Source organism: Schistocerca piceifrons, chromosome 1, assembly GCF_021461385.2.
Source record: "Schistocerca piceifrons isolate TAMUIC-IGC-003096 chromosome 1, iqSchPice1.1, whole genome shotgun sequence".
Classification (NCBI taxonomy): Eukaryota; Metazoa; Arthropoda; class Insecta; order Orthoptera; family Acrididae; genus Schistocerca; species Schistocerca piceifrons.
The window spans coordinates 737,340,878-737,355,209 of record NC_060138.1 but is presented as its reverse complement, the minus strand read 5'-3'; the positions used below and the strand labels follow the sequence as shown (position 1 = coordinate 737,355,209).

The window sequence follows — 14,332 nt, the reverse complement described above, 5'->3', positions numbered from 1 at the left end:
ACAATGTCATAGGCGAACCTCAAAGTTCTTATTTCTTCTCCATGGATTTTAATACCTACTCCGAATTTTTCTTTTGTTTCCTTCACTGCTTGCTCAATATACAGATTGAATAACATCGGGGAGAGGCTACAACCCTGTCTCACTCCCTGCCCAACCACTGCTTCCCTTTCATGCCCCTCGACTCTTATAACTGTCATCTGGTTTCTATACAAATTGTAAATAGCCTTTCGCTCCCTATATTTTACCCCTGCCACCTTCAGAATTTGAAAGACAGTATTCCAGTCAACATTGTCAAAAGCTTTCTCTAAGTCTACAAATGCTAGAAACATAGATTTGCCTTTCCTTAATCTAGCTTCTAAGATAAGTCGTAGGGTCAGTATTACCTCACGTGTTCCAATATTTCTACGGAATCCAAACTGATCTTCCCCAAGGTCTTCTTCTACCAGTTTTTCCATTCATCTGTAAAGAATTCGCGTTATAATTTTGCAGCCGTGACTTATTAAACTGATAGTTCGGTAATTGTCACACCTGCCAAAACCTGCTTTCTTTGGGATTGGAATTATTATATTCTTCTTGAAGTCTGAGGGTATTTCACCTGTCTCATACATATGGCTCACCAGATGGTAGAGTTTTGTCAGGACTGGCTCTCCCAAGGCCGTCAGTAGTTCTAATGGAATATTGTCTACTCCGGGGGCCTTGTTTCGACTCAGGACCTTCAGTGCTCTCTCAAACTCTTCACGCAGTATCATATCTCCCATTTCATCTTCATCTACATCCTCTTCCATTTCCGTACTATTGTCCTCAAGTACATTGCCCTTGTGTAGTCCCCTATATACTCCTTCCACCTTTCTGCTTTCCTTCTTTGCTTAGAACTGGGTTTCCATCAAAGCTCTTGATATTCATGCAAGTGGTTCTCCTTTCTCCAAAGGTCTCTTTAATTTTCCTGTAGGCAGTATCTATCTTACCCCTCGTGAGATAAGCCGCTACATCCTTACATTTGTCCTCTAGCCATCCCTGCTTAGCCATTTTGCACTTCCTGTCGATCTCATTTTTGAGACGTTTGTATTCCATTTTGCCTGCTTCATTTGCTGCATTTTTATATTTACTCCTTTCATCAATTAAATTCAGTATTTCTTCTGTTACCTAAGGGTTTCTACTAGCCCTCGTCTTTTTACCTATTTGATCCTCTGCTGCCTTCACTATTTCATCCCTCAAAGGTACCCATTCTTCTTCTACTGTACTTCTTTTCCCCATTCTTGTAAATCATTCCCTAATGCCCTCCCTGAAGCTCTGTACAACCTCTGGTTCTTTCATTTTTTCCAGGTCTCATCTCCTTAAATTCCCACCTTTTTGCAGTTTCTTCAGTTTTAATCTACAGTTCATAACCAATAGATTGTGGTCAGAGTCCACATCTGCCCCTGGAAATGTCTTACAATTTAAAACCTGGTTCCTAAATCTCTGTCTTACCATTATATAATCTATCTGAAATCTGTCAGTATCTCCAGGCTTCCTCCATGTATACAACCTTCTTTAATGAGTCTTGAACCAAGTGTTAGCTATGATTAAGTTGTGCTCTGTGCAAAATTCTACCAGGTGGCTTCCTCTTTCATTTCTTACCCCCAATCCATATTAACCTACTACGTTTCCATCTCTCCCTTTTCCTACTACCGAATTCCAGTCACCCATGACTATTAAATTTTTGTCTCCCTTCACTATCTGAATAATTTCTGTTATTTCATCCTACATTTCTTCAATTTCTTCATCATCTGCAGAGCTAGTTGGCATATAAACTTGTACTGCTGTAGTAGGTGTGTGCTTTATGTCTATCTTGACAACAATAATGCGTTCACTATGCTGTTTGTAGTAGCTTACCCGCATTCCTGTTTTTTTATTCATTATTAAACCTACTCCTGCATTACCCCTATTTGATTTTATATTTACACTACTGGCCATTAAAATTGCTACACCACGAAGATGACGTGCTAAAGATGCGAAATTTAACCGACAGGAAGAAGATGCTGTGATATGCAAGTGATTAGCTTTTCATAGCATTCACACAAGGTTGGCGCCAGTGGCGACATCTAAAACGTGTTGACATGAGGAAAGTTTCCAACCAATTTCTCATACACAAACAGCAGTTGCCGACGTTGCCTGGTGAAACGTTGTTGTGATGCCTCATGTAAGAAGGAGAAATGCATACCATCACGTTCCCAATGGCCTCGTATCACTATCAGTCGAGATGACAGGCATCTTATCTGCATGGCTGTAACAGATCGTGCAGCCACGTCTCGATCCCTGAGTCAACAGATGGGGACATTTGCAAGACAACAACCATCTGCACGAACACTTCGACGACGTTTGCAGCAGCATGGACTATCAGCTCGGAGACCATGGCTGCAGTTACCCTTGACACTGCATCACAGACAGGAGTGCCTGCGATGATGTACTCAACGACGAACCTGGGTGCACAAATGGCAAAACATCATTTTTTCAGATGAATCCAGGTTCCATTTACAGCATCATGATGGTCACATTCGTGTTTGGCGACATCGCGGTGAACGCACATTGGAAGCGTGTATTCGTCATCGCCATACTGGCGTATCACCTGGCGTGATGGTATGGGGTGGCATTGGTTACATGTCTCGGTCACCTCTTGCTCTCATTGACAGCACTTTGAACAGTGGACGTTACATTTCAGATGTGTTACGACCCGTGGCTCTACCCTTCATTCGATCCCTGCAATACCCTACATTTCAGCAGGATAATGCATGACAACATGTTGCAGATCCTGTACGGGCCTTTCTGGATACAGAAAATGTTCGACTGCTGCCCTGGTCAGCACGTTCTCCAGATCTCTCACCAATTGAAAACGTCTGGTCAATGGTGGCCGAGCATCTGGCTCGTCACTAAACGGCAGTCACTACTCTTGATGAACTGTGGTATCGTGTTGAAGCTGCATGGGCAGCTGTACCTGTACACGCCATCCAAGCTCTGTTTGACTCAATTCTCAGGCGTATCAAGGCCGTTATTACGTCCAGAGGTGGTTGTTCTGGGTACCGATTTCTCAGGATCTATGCACCCAAATTGCGTGAAAATGTAATCACATGTCAGTTCTAGTATAATATATTTGTCCAATGAATACTGGTTTATCACCTGCATTTCTTCTTGGTGTAGCAATTTTAATGGCCAGTAGGGTATAACCTTACATTCACCTGACTAGAAGTCTTGTTCCTCGTACCAATGAACTTCACTAATTCCCACTGTATCTAACTTTAACCTATCCATTTCCCTTTTTAAATTTTGTAACCTACCTGCCCGATTAAGGGATCTGACATTTCACACTCCGATCCATAGGACGCCAGTTTTTTTTCTCCTGATAACAACATCCTCCTGAGTAGTCCCTGCCCAGAGTTTCGAATGGGGGACTATTTTACCTCTGAAATATTTTACCCAAGAGGACGCCATCATCATTTAACCATACAGTGAAGCTGCATGCCCTCAGGAAAAATTATGTCTGTATTTTCCCCTTGGTTTCAGCTGTTGGCAGTACCAGCACAGCAAGGCCATTTTGGTTAGTGTTACAAGGCCATATCAGTCAATCATCCAGACTGTTGCCCCTGCAACTATTGAAAAGGGTGCTGCCCCTCTTCAGGAACCACAAGTTTGTCTGGCCTCTCAACAGACACCCCTCTGTTGTGGTTGCACCTACGGTACGGCTATCTGTATCGCTGAGGCATGCAAGCCTCCCCACCAATGGCAGGGTCCATGGTTCATGGGGGTGTTACCTGACCTAATGAATAATATTGTGAATATTGTTTGTTTACCTGACCTAATGAACAATATTCACATAACCTAGATCAAAAACTACAGTATGTGTCTTTTCAGACCACTATCTGGCTAGCCATTTTAAGCGATAAGTAGCCTTGGATACTTAATAGACTTTACCTTCATTCCCTTTTGGTACAAAACTATCTGGTTGCTTCATAAAAATAGTGTTCTCCAAGTTCCCATATGAGAAAGCAGTCTTGATATCAAAATGATAAATCTAAAGACCCCCCCCCCCCCCCCCCCATGAACCATGGATCTTGCCGTTGGTGGGGAGGCTTGCGTGTCTCAACGATACAGATAGCCGTACCGTAGGTACAACCACAACGCAGGGGTATCTGTTGACAGGCCAGACAAACGTGTGATTCCTGAAGCGGGGCAGCAGCCTTTTCAGTAGTTGCAGGGGCAACAGTCTGGATGATTGACTGATCTGCCCTTGTAACACTAACCAAAATGGCCTTGCTGTTCTGGTACTGTGAACGGCTGAAAGCAAGGGGAAACTACAGCCATAATTTTTCCCGAGGGCATGCAGCTTTACTGTATGATTAAATGATGATGGCATCCTCTTGGGTAAAATATTCCGGAGGTAAAATAGTCCCCCATTCGGATCACTGGGTGGGGACTACTCAAGAGGACGTTGTTATCAGGAGAAAGAAAACTGGCATTCTACGGATCGGAGCATGGAATTTCAGATCCATTAATCGGGCAGGTAGATTAGAAAATTTAAAAAGGAAACTGGATAGGTTAAAATTAGATAAAGTGGGAATTAGTGAAGTTCGGTGGCAGGAGGAGCAAGACTTCGGGTCAGGTGAATACAGGGTTATAAATACAAAATCAAATAGGGGTAATGCAGGAGTAGGTTTAATAATGAATAAAAAAATAATAGTGTGGGTAAGCTACTACAAACAGCATAGTGAACGCATTATTACGGCCAAGATAGACACAAAGCCCATGCCTACTACAGTAGTACAAGTTTATATGCCAACTAGCTCTGCGGATGATGAAGAAATTGATGAAATGTATGATGAGATAAAAGAAATTATTCAGATAGTGAAGGGAGATGAAAATTTAATAGTCATGGGTGACTGGAATTCATCAGTAGGAAAAGGAAGAGAAGGAAACATAGTGGGTGAATATGGATTGGGGCTAAGAAATGAAAGAGGAAGCTGCCTGGTAGAGTTTTGCACAGAGCTTAACTTAATCATAGCTAACACTTGGTTCAAGGATCATGAAAGAAGGTTGTATACATGGAAGAAGCCTGGAGATACTAAAAGGTATCAGATAGATTCTATAATGGTAAGATAGAGATTTAGGAACCAGGTTTTAAATTGTAAGACATTTCCAGGGGCAGATGTGGACTCTGACCACAATCTATTGGTTATGACCTGTAGATTAAAACTGAAGAAACTGCAAAAAGGTGGAAATTTAAGGAGATGGGACCTGGATAAACTGAAAGAACCAGAGGTTGTACAGAGTTTCAGAGAGAGCATAAGGGAACAATTTACAGGAATGGGGGAAAGAAATATAGTGGAAGAAGAATGAGTAGCTCTGAGGGATGAAATAGTGAAGGCAGCAGAGGATCAAATAGGTAAAAAGAAACCCTTGGGTAACAGAAGAAATATTGAATTTAATTGATGAAACGAGAAAATATAAAAATGCAGTAAATGAAGCAGGCAAAATGGAATACAAACGCCTCAAAAATGAGATTGACAGGTAGTGCAAAATGGCTAAGCAGGGATGGCTAGAGGACAAATGTAAGGATGTAGAGGCCTATCTCACTAGGGGTAAGATAGATACTGCCTACAGGAAATTTAGAGAGACCTTTGGAGAAAGGAGAACATCTTGCATGAATATCAAGAGCTCAGATGGAAACCCAGTTCTAAGCAAAGAAAGGAAAGCAGATAGGTGGGAGGAGAATATAGAGGGTCTATACAAGGGCGATGTACTTGAGGACAATATTATCGAAATGGAAGAGGATGTAGATGAAGATGAAATGGGAGATATGATACTGCGTGAAGAGTTTGAGAGAGCACTGAAGGTCCTGAGTCGAAACAAGGCCCCCGGAGTAGACAATATTCCATTAGAACTACTGACGGCCTTGGGAGAGCCAGTCCTGACAAAACTCTACCATCTGGTGAGCAAGACATATGAGACAGGTGAAATACCCTCAGACTTCAAGAAGAATATAATAATTTCAATCCCAAAGAAAGCAGGTGTTGACAGATGTGTGGCTAGAAAAAAACTGGACTAGTACTGGTGAAACAATAAAACGAATGCAATAAGGCTGAAAGTCGCGTGGCCTGTCACGTGACTCTCGCTCCGCCTACTGCTCGAGTTTCATCTGCCTCCTGCACTCAGTCTGCCCGTGGCGTCTGTTTTAAGTAGTTGACGTTTTGTCTGTGCGTCGGAAAATGTTGAGTGTACAGAAAGAACAGCGTGTTAACATCAAATTTTGTTTCAAACTAGGAAAATCTGCAAGTGAAACGTTTGTAATGTTACAACAAGTGTACGCCGATGATTGTTTGTCGCGAACACAAGTGTTTGAGTGGTTTAAACGATTTAAAGATGGCCACGAAGACACCAGTGATGACACTCACACTGGCAGACCATTGTCAGCAAAAACTGATGCAAACATTGAAAAAATCAGTAAACTTGTTCGACAAGATCGCCGTTTAACAATCAGAGCAGTGTCTGAGTTAACAGGAGTTGACAAGGAAAGTGTTAGGCAGATTCTTCATGAAAGTTTCAACATGAACAAAGTGTGTTCAAAAATGGTTCCAAAGTGTGTCACAATTGAACAGAAGGAACGCCGAAGAATGATTTGTTCTGACATCCTGGAAAACATTGAAAGTGATCCCACCTTCTTACAAAATGTTATTACTTGCGATGAATCGTGGTTTTTTACTTACGATCCCGAAACTTGTAAACGCCAATCGATGCATTGGAAAACTCCTGGTTCTCCACGACAAAAAAAAGCACGAATCTCAAAATCGAAATTCAAGCCAATGATGATTGTTTTTTTTGACATCAAAGGGATTGTGCACATTGATTGGGTACCAGAGGGACAAACAGTGAATCAGCATTACTACATTAGCGTCCTGCCTACCCTACGTGAGCGAGTACTGAGAAAATGGAACGATTTGTGGAGAAAAAAGTCATGGATCCTTCACCAAGACAATGCCCCAGCTCACAGTGCGTTGTCAGTGAAGACTTTTTTGGCAAAACACAACATTCCCATCTTAGATCATCCACCCTACTCACCTGATTTGGCCCCCTGTGACTTTTATCTTTTCCCTAAAGTCAAGTCAGCTTTGAAAGGAACTAGATTTGAGACTGTTGAAGCAGTAAAAGAAAAAGTGACGGAAGTAATGTATGGACTTACCGAAAATGATTTGCAGCATTGCTATGAACAGTGGAAAATTCGTATGGAGCGGTGTAGAGACCAAGGAGGAGAGTACATTGAAGGAGATAACATGAAATTGTAAATAATTGTAAATAAATGTTTCTTCCAGCATCAGTCCAGTTTTTTTCTAGCCGCATCTCGTAAGTCACAGCTGCAAAATACTAACGCGAATTCTTTACAGACAAATGGAAAAACCAATAGAAGCCGACCTCGGGGAAGATCAGTTTGGATTCCATAGAAATGTTGGAACACGTGAGGCAATACCGACCCTACGACTTATCTTAGAAGCTAGATTAAGGAAATGCAAACCTACGTTTCTAGCATTTGTAGACTTATAGAAAGCTTTTGACAATGTTGATTGGAATACTGTCTTTCAAATTCTGAAGGTGTTGTTGTTGTGGTCTTCAGTCCCGAGACTGGTTTGATGCAGCTCTCCATGCTACTCTATCCTGTGCAAGCTTCTTCATCTCCCAGTACCTACTGCGACCTACATCCTTTTGAATCTGCTTAGTGTATTCATCTGTTGGTCTCCCTCTATGATTTTTACCCTCCATGCTGCAGTCCAATGCTAAATTTGTGATCCCGTGATGCCTCAAAACATGTCCTACCAACCGATCCCTTCTTCTAGTCAAGTTGTGCCACAAACTTCTCTTCTCCCCAATCCTATTCAATACCTCCTCATTAGTTACGTGATCTACCGAACCTTATCTTCAGCATTCTTCTGTAGCACCACAATTCAAAAGCTTCTATTCTCTTCTTGTCCAAACTATTTATCGTCCATGTTTCACTTCCATACATGGCTACACTCCATACAAATACTTTCAGAAACGACTTCCTGACACTTAAATCTATACTCGATGTTAACAAATTTCTCTTCTTCATAAATGATTTCCTTGCCATTGCCAGTCTACATTTTATATCCTCTCTACTTCGACCATCATCAGTTATTTTACTCCCTAAATAGCAAAACTCCTTTACTACTTTAAGTGTCTCATTTCCTAATCTAATTCCCTCAGCATCACCCAATTTAATTTGAGTACATTCCATTATCCTCGTTTTGCTTTTTTTGATGTTCATCTTATATCCCCCTTTCAAGACACTGTCCATTCCGTTCAACTGCTCTTCCAAGTCCTTTGCTGTCTCTGACAGAATTACAATGTCATCGGCGAACCTCAAAGTTTTTACTTCTACTCCATGAATTTTAATACCTACTCCAAATTTTTCTTTTGTTTCCTTTACTGCTTGCTCAATATACAGATTGAATAACATCGGGGAGAGGCTACAACCCTGTCTCACTCCTTTCCCAACCACTGCTTCCCTTTCATGTGCCTCGACTCTTATAACTGCCATCTGATTTCTGTACAAATTGTAAATAGCCTTTCGCTCTCTGTATTTTATACCTGCCACCTTCAGAATTTGAAAGAGAGTATTCCAGTCAACATTGGCAAAAGCTTTCTCTAAGTCTACAAACGCTAGAAACGTAGGTTTGCCTTTTCTTAATCTTTCTTCTAAGATAAGTTGTAAGGTTAGTATTGCCTCACGTGTTCCAACATTTCTACAGAATCCAAACTGATCTTCCCCAAGGTGCGCTTCTACCAGTTTTTCCATTCGTCTGTAAAGAATTCGCGTTAGTATTTTGCAGCTGTGACTTATTAAACTGATAGTTCGGTAATTTTCACATCTGTCAACACCTGCTTTCTTTGGGATTGGAATTATTATATTCTTCTTGAAGTCTGAGGGTATTTCGCCTGTCTCATACGTCTTGCTCACCAGATGGTAGAGTTTTGTCAGGACTGGCTCTCCCAAGGCCATCAGTAGTTCTAATGGAATGTTGTCTACGCCCGGGGCCTTGTTTTGACTCAGGTGTTTCAGTGCTCTGTCAAACTCTTCACGCAGTATCTTATCTCCCATTTCGTCTTCATCTACATCCTCTTCCATTTCCGTACTATTGTCCTCAAGTACATTGCCCTTGTATAAACCCTCTATGTACTCCTTCCACCTTTCTGCCTTCCCTTCTTTGCTTAGAACTGGCTTTCCATCTGAGCTCTTGATATTCATACAAGTGGTTCTCTTCTCTCCAAAGGTCTCTTTAATTTTCCTGTAGGCAGAATCTATCTTACCCCTAGTGAGACAAGCTTCTACATCCTGACATTTGTCCTCTAGCCATCCCTGCTTAGCCATTTTGCACTTCCTGTCGATCTCATTTTTGAGACGTTTGTATTCCATTTTGCCTGCTTCATTTACTGCATTTTTATATTTTCTCGTTTCATCAATTAAATTCAATATTTCTTCTGTTACCCAAGGATTTCTATTAGCCCTCGCCTTTTTACCTACGTGATCGTCTGCTGCCTTCACTACTTCATCCCTCAGAGCTACCCATTCTTTTTCTACTGTATTTCTTTCCCCCATTCCTGTCAATTGTTCCCTTATGCTCTCCCTGAAACTCTCTACAACCTCTGGTTTAGTCAGTTTATCCAGGTCCCATCTCCTTAGATTCCCACCTTTGTGCAGTTTCTTCAGTTTCAATCTGCAGTTCATAACCAATAGATTGTGGTCAGAATCCACATCTGCCCCTGGAAATGTCTTACAATTTAAAACCTGGTCCCTAAATCTCTGTCTTACCATTATATAATCTATCTGATACCCTTTAGTATCTCCAGGATTCTTCCAGATATACAACCTTCTTTTATGATTCTTGAACCAAGTGTGAGCTATGATTAAGTTATGCTCTGTGCAAAATTCTACAAGGCGGCTTCCTCTTTCATTTCTTCCCCCCAATCCATATTAACCTACTATGTTTCCTTCTCTCCCTTTTCCTACTGACGAATTCCAGTCACCCATGACTATTAAATTTTCGTCTCCCTTCACTACCTGAATAATTTCTTTTATCTCGTCATACATTTCCTCTATTTCTTCATCATCTGCAGAGCTAGTTGGCATATAAACTTATACTACTGTAGTAGGCATGGGTTTGTGTCCATCTTGGCCACAATAATGTGTTCACTATGCTGTTTGTAGTAGCTAATCCGCACTCCTGAAGGTGGCAGGGGTAAAATACAGGGAGCAAAAGGCCATTTACAGTTTGTACAGAAAGCAGATGGCAGTCATACAAGTCGAGGGGTATGAAAGGGAAGCAGTGGTTGGGAAGGGAGTGAGACAGGGTTGTAGCCTATCCCCGATGTTATTCAATCTGTATATTGAGCAAGCAATAAAGGAAACAAAAGAAAAGTTCGGAGCAGGTATTAAAATCTATGGAGAAGAAATAAAAACTTTGAGGTTCACCTATGACATTGTAATTCTGTCAGAGACAGCAAAGGGCTTGGAAGAGCAGTTGAACGGAATGGACAGTGTTTTGAAAGGAGGGTATAAGATAAACATCAACAAAAGCAAAATGAGGATAATGGAATGTAGTCGAATTGAGTCGGGTGATGTTGAGGGAATTGGATTAGGAAATGAGACACTTAAAGTAGTAAAGGTGTTTTGCTATTTGGGGAGCAAAATAACTAATGATGGTTAAAGTAGAGAGGATATAAAATGTAAACTGGCAATGGCAAGGGAAGCGTTTCTGAAGGAGAAAAATTTGTAAACATAAAGTATAGATTTAAATGTCAGGAAGTAGTTTCTGAAAGTATTTGTATGGAGTGTAGCCATATATGGAAGTGAAACGTGGACAGTAAATAGTTTAGACAAGAAGAGAGTAGAAGCTTTCGAAATGTGGTGCTACAGAAGAATGCTGAAGATTAGATGGGTAGATCACATAACTAATGAGGAGGTATTGAATAGAATTGGGGAGAAGAGGAGCTTGTGGCACAACTTGACTAGAAGAAGGGATTGGTTGGTAGGACATGTTCTGAGGCATCAAGGGCTCACCAATTTAGTATTGGAGGGCAGCATGGAGGGTAAAAATAGTAGAGGGACACCAAGAGATGAATACACTAAGCAGATTCAGAAGGATGTAGGCTGCAGTAGGTTCTGGGAGATGAAACTTGCACAGGATAGAGTAGCATGGTGAGCTGCATCAAGCCAGTCTCAGGACTGAAGACCACAACAACAGCGACAAATCTAAAGATCAAAATTAATAGCTAAACTAATGAGAGCTGTAAGAGTACTATGTCTCACAACTGGTAAAAAAGTTTCATCATAATCTATACCAATATTGTGAGTAAATCCATCATCAACAAGTCTAGTACAATATAGTGTTCAACTCAACTACTCACTTGTTACCTACAATACTTTTCCTCTTTGCTGGGTCCACAATTTCGCAAACACCATTGTTGTGAAAACACTTCATTTTCTCTTTCATGGCTTTTATGAAGTCTCTATCACTGCTTGACATAGTATCTCGCAGACTAACAAGATGTGCTCCCAAACTGGAAAAACTACTTACCAAATAGGTGACATACTCCAGGTACTCATTTGTGGGTACACAGGCTACCTAACTGGCTGATCTTCTGGAGCATCAGGGTCTGATGGCAGCATCTCAGTCTCTTATATGTCTAGCACTGACAGAGCATCTGGGTTTTGTGTGTCTTGATCAGTGTTGGGTCTGTCACTCCCAGCTCTACTGACTTCCACTACTTTCTCTGCCTCATCCCCTTCAGCATACGGTACTGTTCATTTGGCTGCAACATAAAGTGATCTTCATGTACAGCTAGTTTTCTGGAACTGTCTGTCATGCACTCATTGTCCAGAAAAACAACACTCTTGCTTTTCACAGTTTTTTTGGAATTCTGTAGGTCAGTTTATCTGTAACCTTTTGTCATTCCATTGTAACCTACAGAAACAAGTTCTTTAGCTTTGACGTCCCTCTTTCTTCTTTTTTTATCTAGTATATGAAAAAGAGCTCAACAACCAGACACTTTTAAATGATTCACAGAAGATACTTTTCTCTTCCACAACTTCTGTGGAGTCTTGCCTTTAAATTCTCTATTTAGAACATGGTTCTTTATGCAGACAGCAGTATCATATGTCTCTGCTCTATATTGCTTAGGCAGACAAGATTCAAATAACATTTATGCCTTTCTTAACCAAAAAAAACTGACTAAAAATTAGTGGTTTAGCCCGGGACAAGAATAACATTTATGAATGTAGATACACATGATGAACTGACAAATACATCTCCTTTCCTTTTGCTTATTAATTCAATAGTATCAGCACACTTCACAGTTTTTTGTTGGCAAGTTTCTGGTACAAGATTTTGAAGCCATCCCTGCCTTGAAGTCGTGTGCGATGATGCTCTGGAATCAATAATCCACTCATTCTGGTTGAAATCTGACATACCAAGTCCATCAAACAATTACTTTTCTGCTCCCTTGAAATACTTCTTTGAAGATTCTTGCTTCTGTGGACACTCAGACTTTAGTGACCACACTGCCAGCAATTGAAATATTTTTTATTTAAATAATGAAACACTGCACCAGTTATGTACTGAAACATTTTTATTTTCTACCTTTCTTGTTTGTCTTCGGAAGAACCTGCTGTGATTTTGTGAATAAGGTACTATCACCACCACCTTTGTCCAACTTCCATTTAGCAACTTCCACACTTCCATTTAGCAAACTTTGCTTTTATGTTTTCTGATGTGAAATTTTCATCCATTTTACTGGACTTGACACCTATCCTGTAAAGTAGACAAACTTTTGTTAAGCCTCTAAGCATAATGAGTGCAATTAGTCCATCATCAACTGGTCTGCCCATGCTCTGCAGTTTGTTGACTATATCCGGAATATGAGTTACATAATGCTGAACATTTCCTTCAAATTTAGATAATGTAGTGTCCAACAGAGCATCTCACTTAGCTTTATTCATACCAGCAAGCAGATGTTCCAGGGTATCCAAAGCTTCCTTTCCTTTGTTATGTTGTCCACATGTGCATACAGAGATTTAGCCACATGCTAAAGAATAAGTATCCACTCATCTGTATCCTTCTCTGCACTTCTAACTATACTTGCACCCTTGGTATAGTTCCATAATTTTTCATGCATTAGAATAAGTTTCATCCTAAATTTTTATGTGTTGTAATCATTCTTGCTTCTTAGTTTGTGTACCTCTGGAATAGTGGTTTTCATCTAACTTCCATTTGAAGACATTTTAGGAAACCTGAATTTACAGATTTCTTCCAAAAAACAAGAGTTTAGACAATGATGAATTTCATGAAAGACAAACTATAATAAGTGGACACAAAATGAATAAGCTTGTTCAGTTATTTATATTCCTACCAACATGACATACATAGTTCACTGCACAGATTTACCATCCTGGGTCCATAAGATGTTAGCAGAGTGTGGTTAGAACATTATGGTGTTTATGATGGTAAACATAAATAAAAATTACATTGTTCATAATACTTGTATTCACAGAAACTGCATTACATTGTATACACAGGCAAAAGGAATAACAACACAAAAATAGTCCACACATCACAAAATGCATTGATAAAAATGAAACAAGGAGCCAGATTACCATTGTAACAACACTACCACTTAACCTGGCAACAATTTCAACTTATTAATAAGATACATGTTTTGTTCCATAGCAAGTGGTTTAGTTAATACAGCAGCATCATGAAAAATGATTACAGAATTTTGACTCCTATCATTTAAAAATTCTTCTGTCAGCTGCCTCAAATACACAGCCTCTTTGAATGCAGTATTTAAAGCTACTTACTCATCTTCAGTAGTTGAGGTTGTAACATTCTCCTGTTTCTTGCTCACACATGAAATTTTATTTTTCCCCAGTGGAAAAGCACTCCTCTATTGAAACAACACAGTAGTTAAATCTCTACAAAATTTGAGTCCAGTTACAGTACATACAGAATTTTAAAATCTCCTTTGTTAAACATAATGCCATAGTTCATAGTATCCTTGAGATAATGAAGGACTCTTTTTTGCTGCCCTCCAGTACACACTCATAAACTTACAATTACATTGTTCCATTAGAACTGATGTACACAAACATCCACAAGTTCCAGATATGACCCATGAACTTTATCACCTCACACATCCCAAAGCTTTAATCTCTGCGTATGGAATTACATGTTACAATTACAAAATAAGTAAATATAACTGCATAATTTTCATACAATTTTGTAATGAATTGTTGGAA

The 14,332-nt window shown here is 40.1% G+C and overlaps 1 protein-coding gene across 4 annotated transcripts in view; it reads left to right on the top strand.

Annotated features, from left to right (window-relative positions):
- Positions 1 to 14,332, top strand: part of LOC124711518 (ATP-binding cassette sub-family C member 5-like) — a 538,718-nt gene that overhangs the window by 467,206 nt on the left and 57,180 nt on the right. The window lies entirely within an intron of this gene.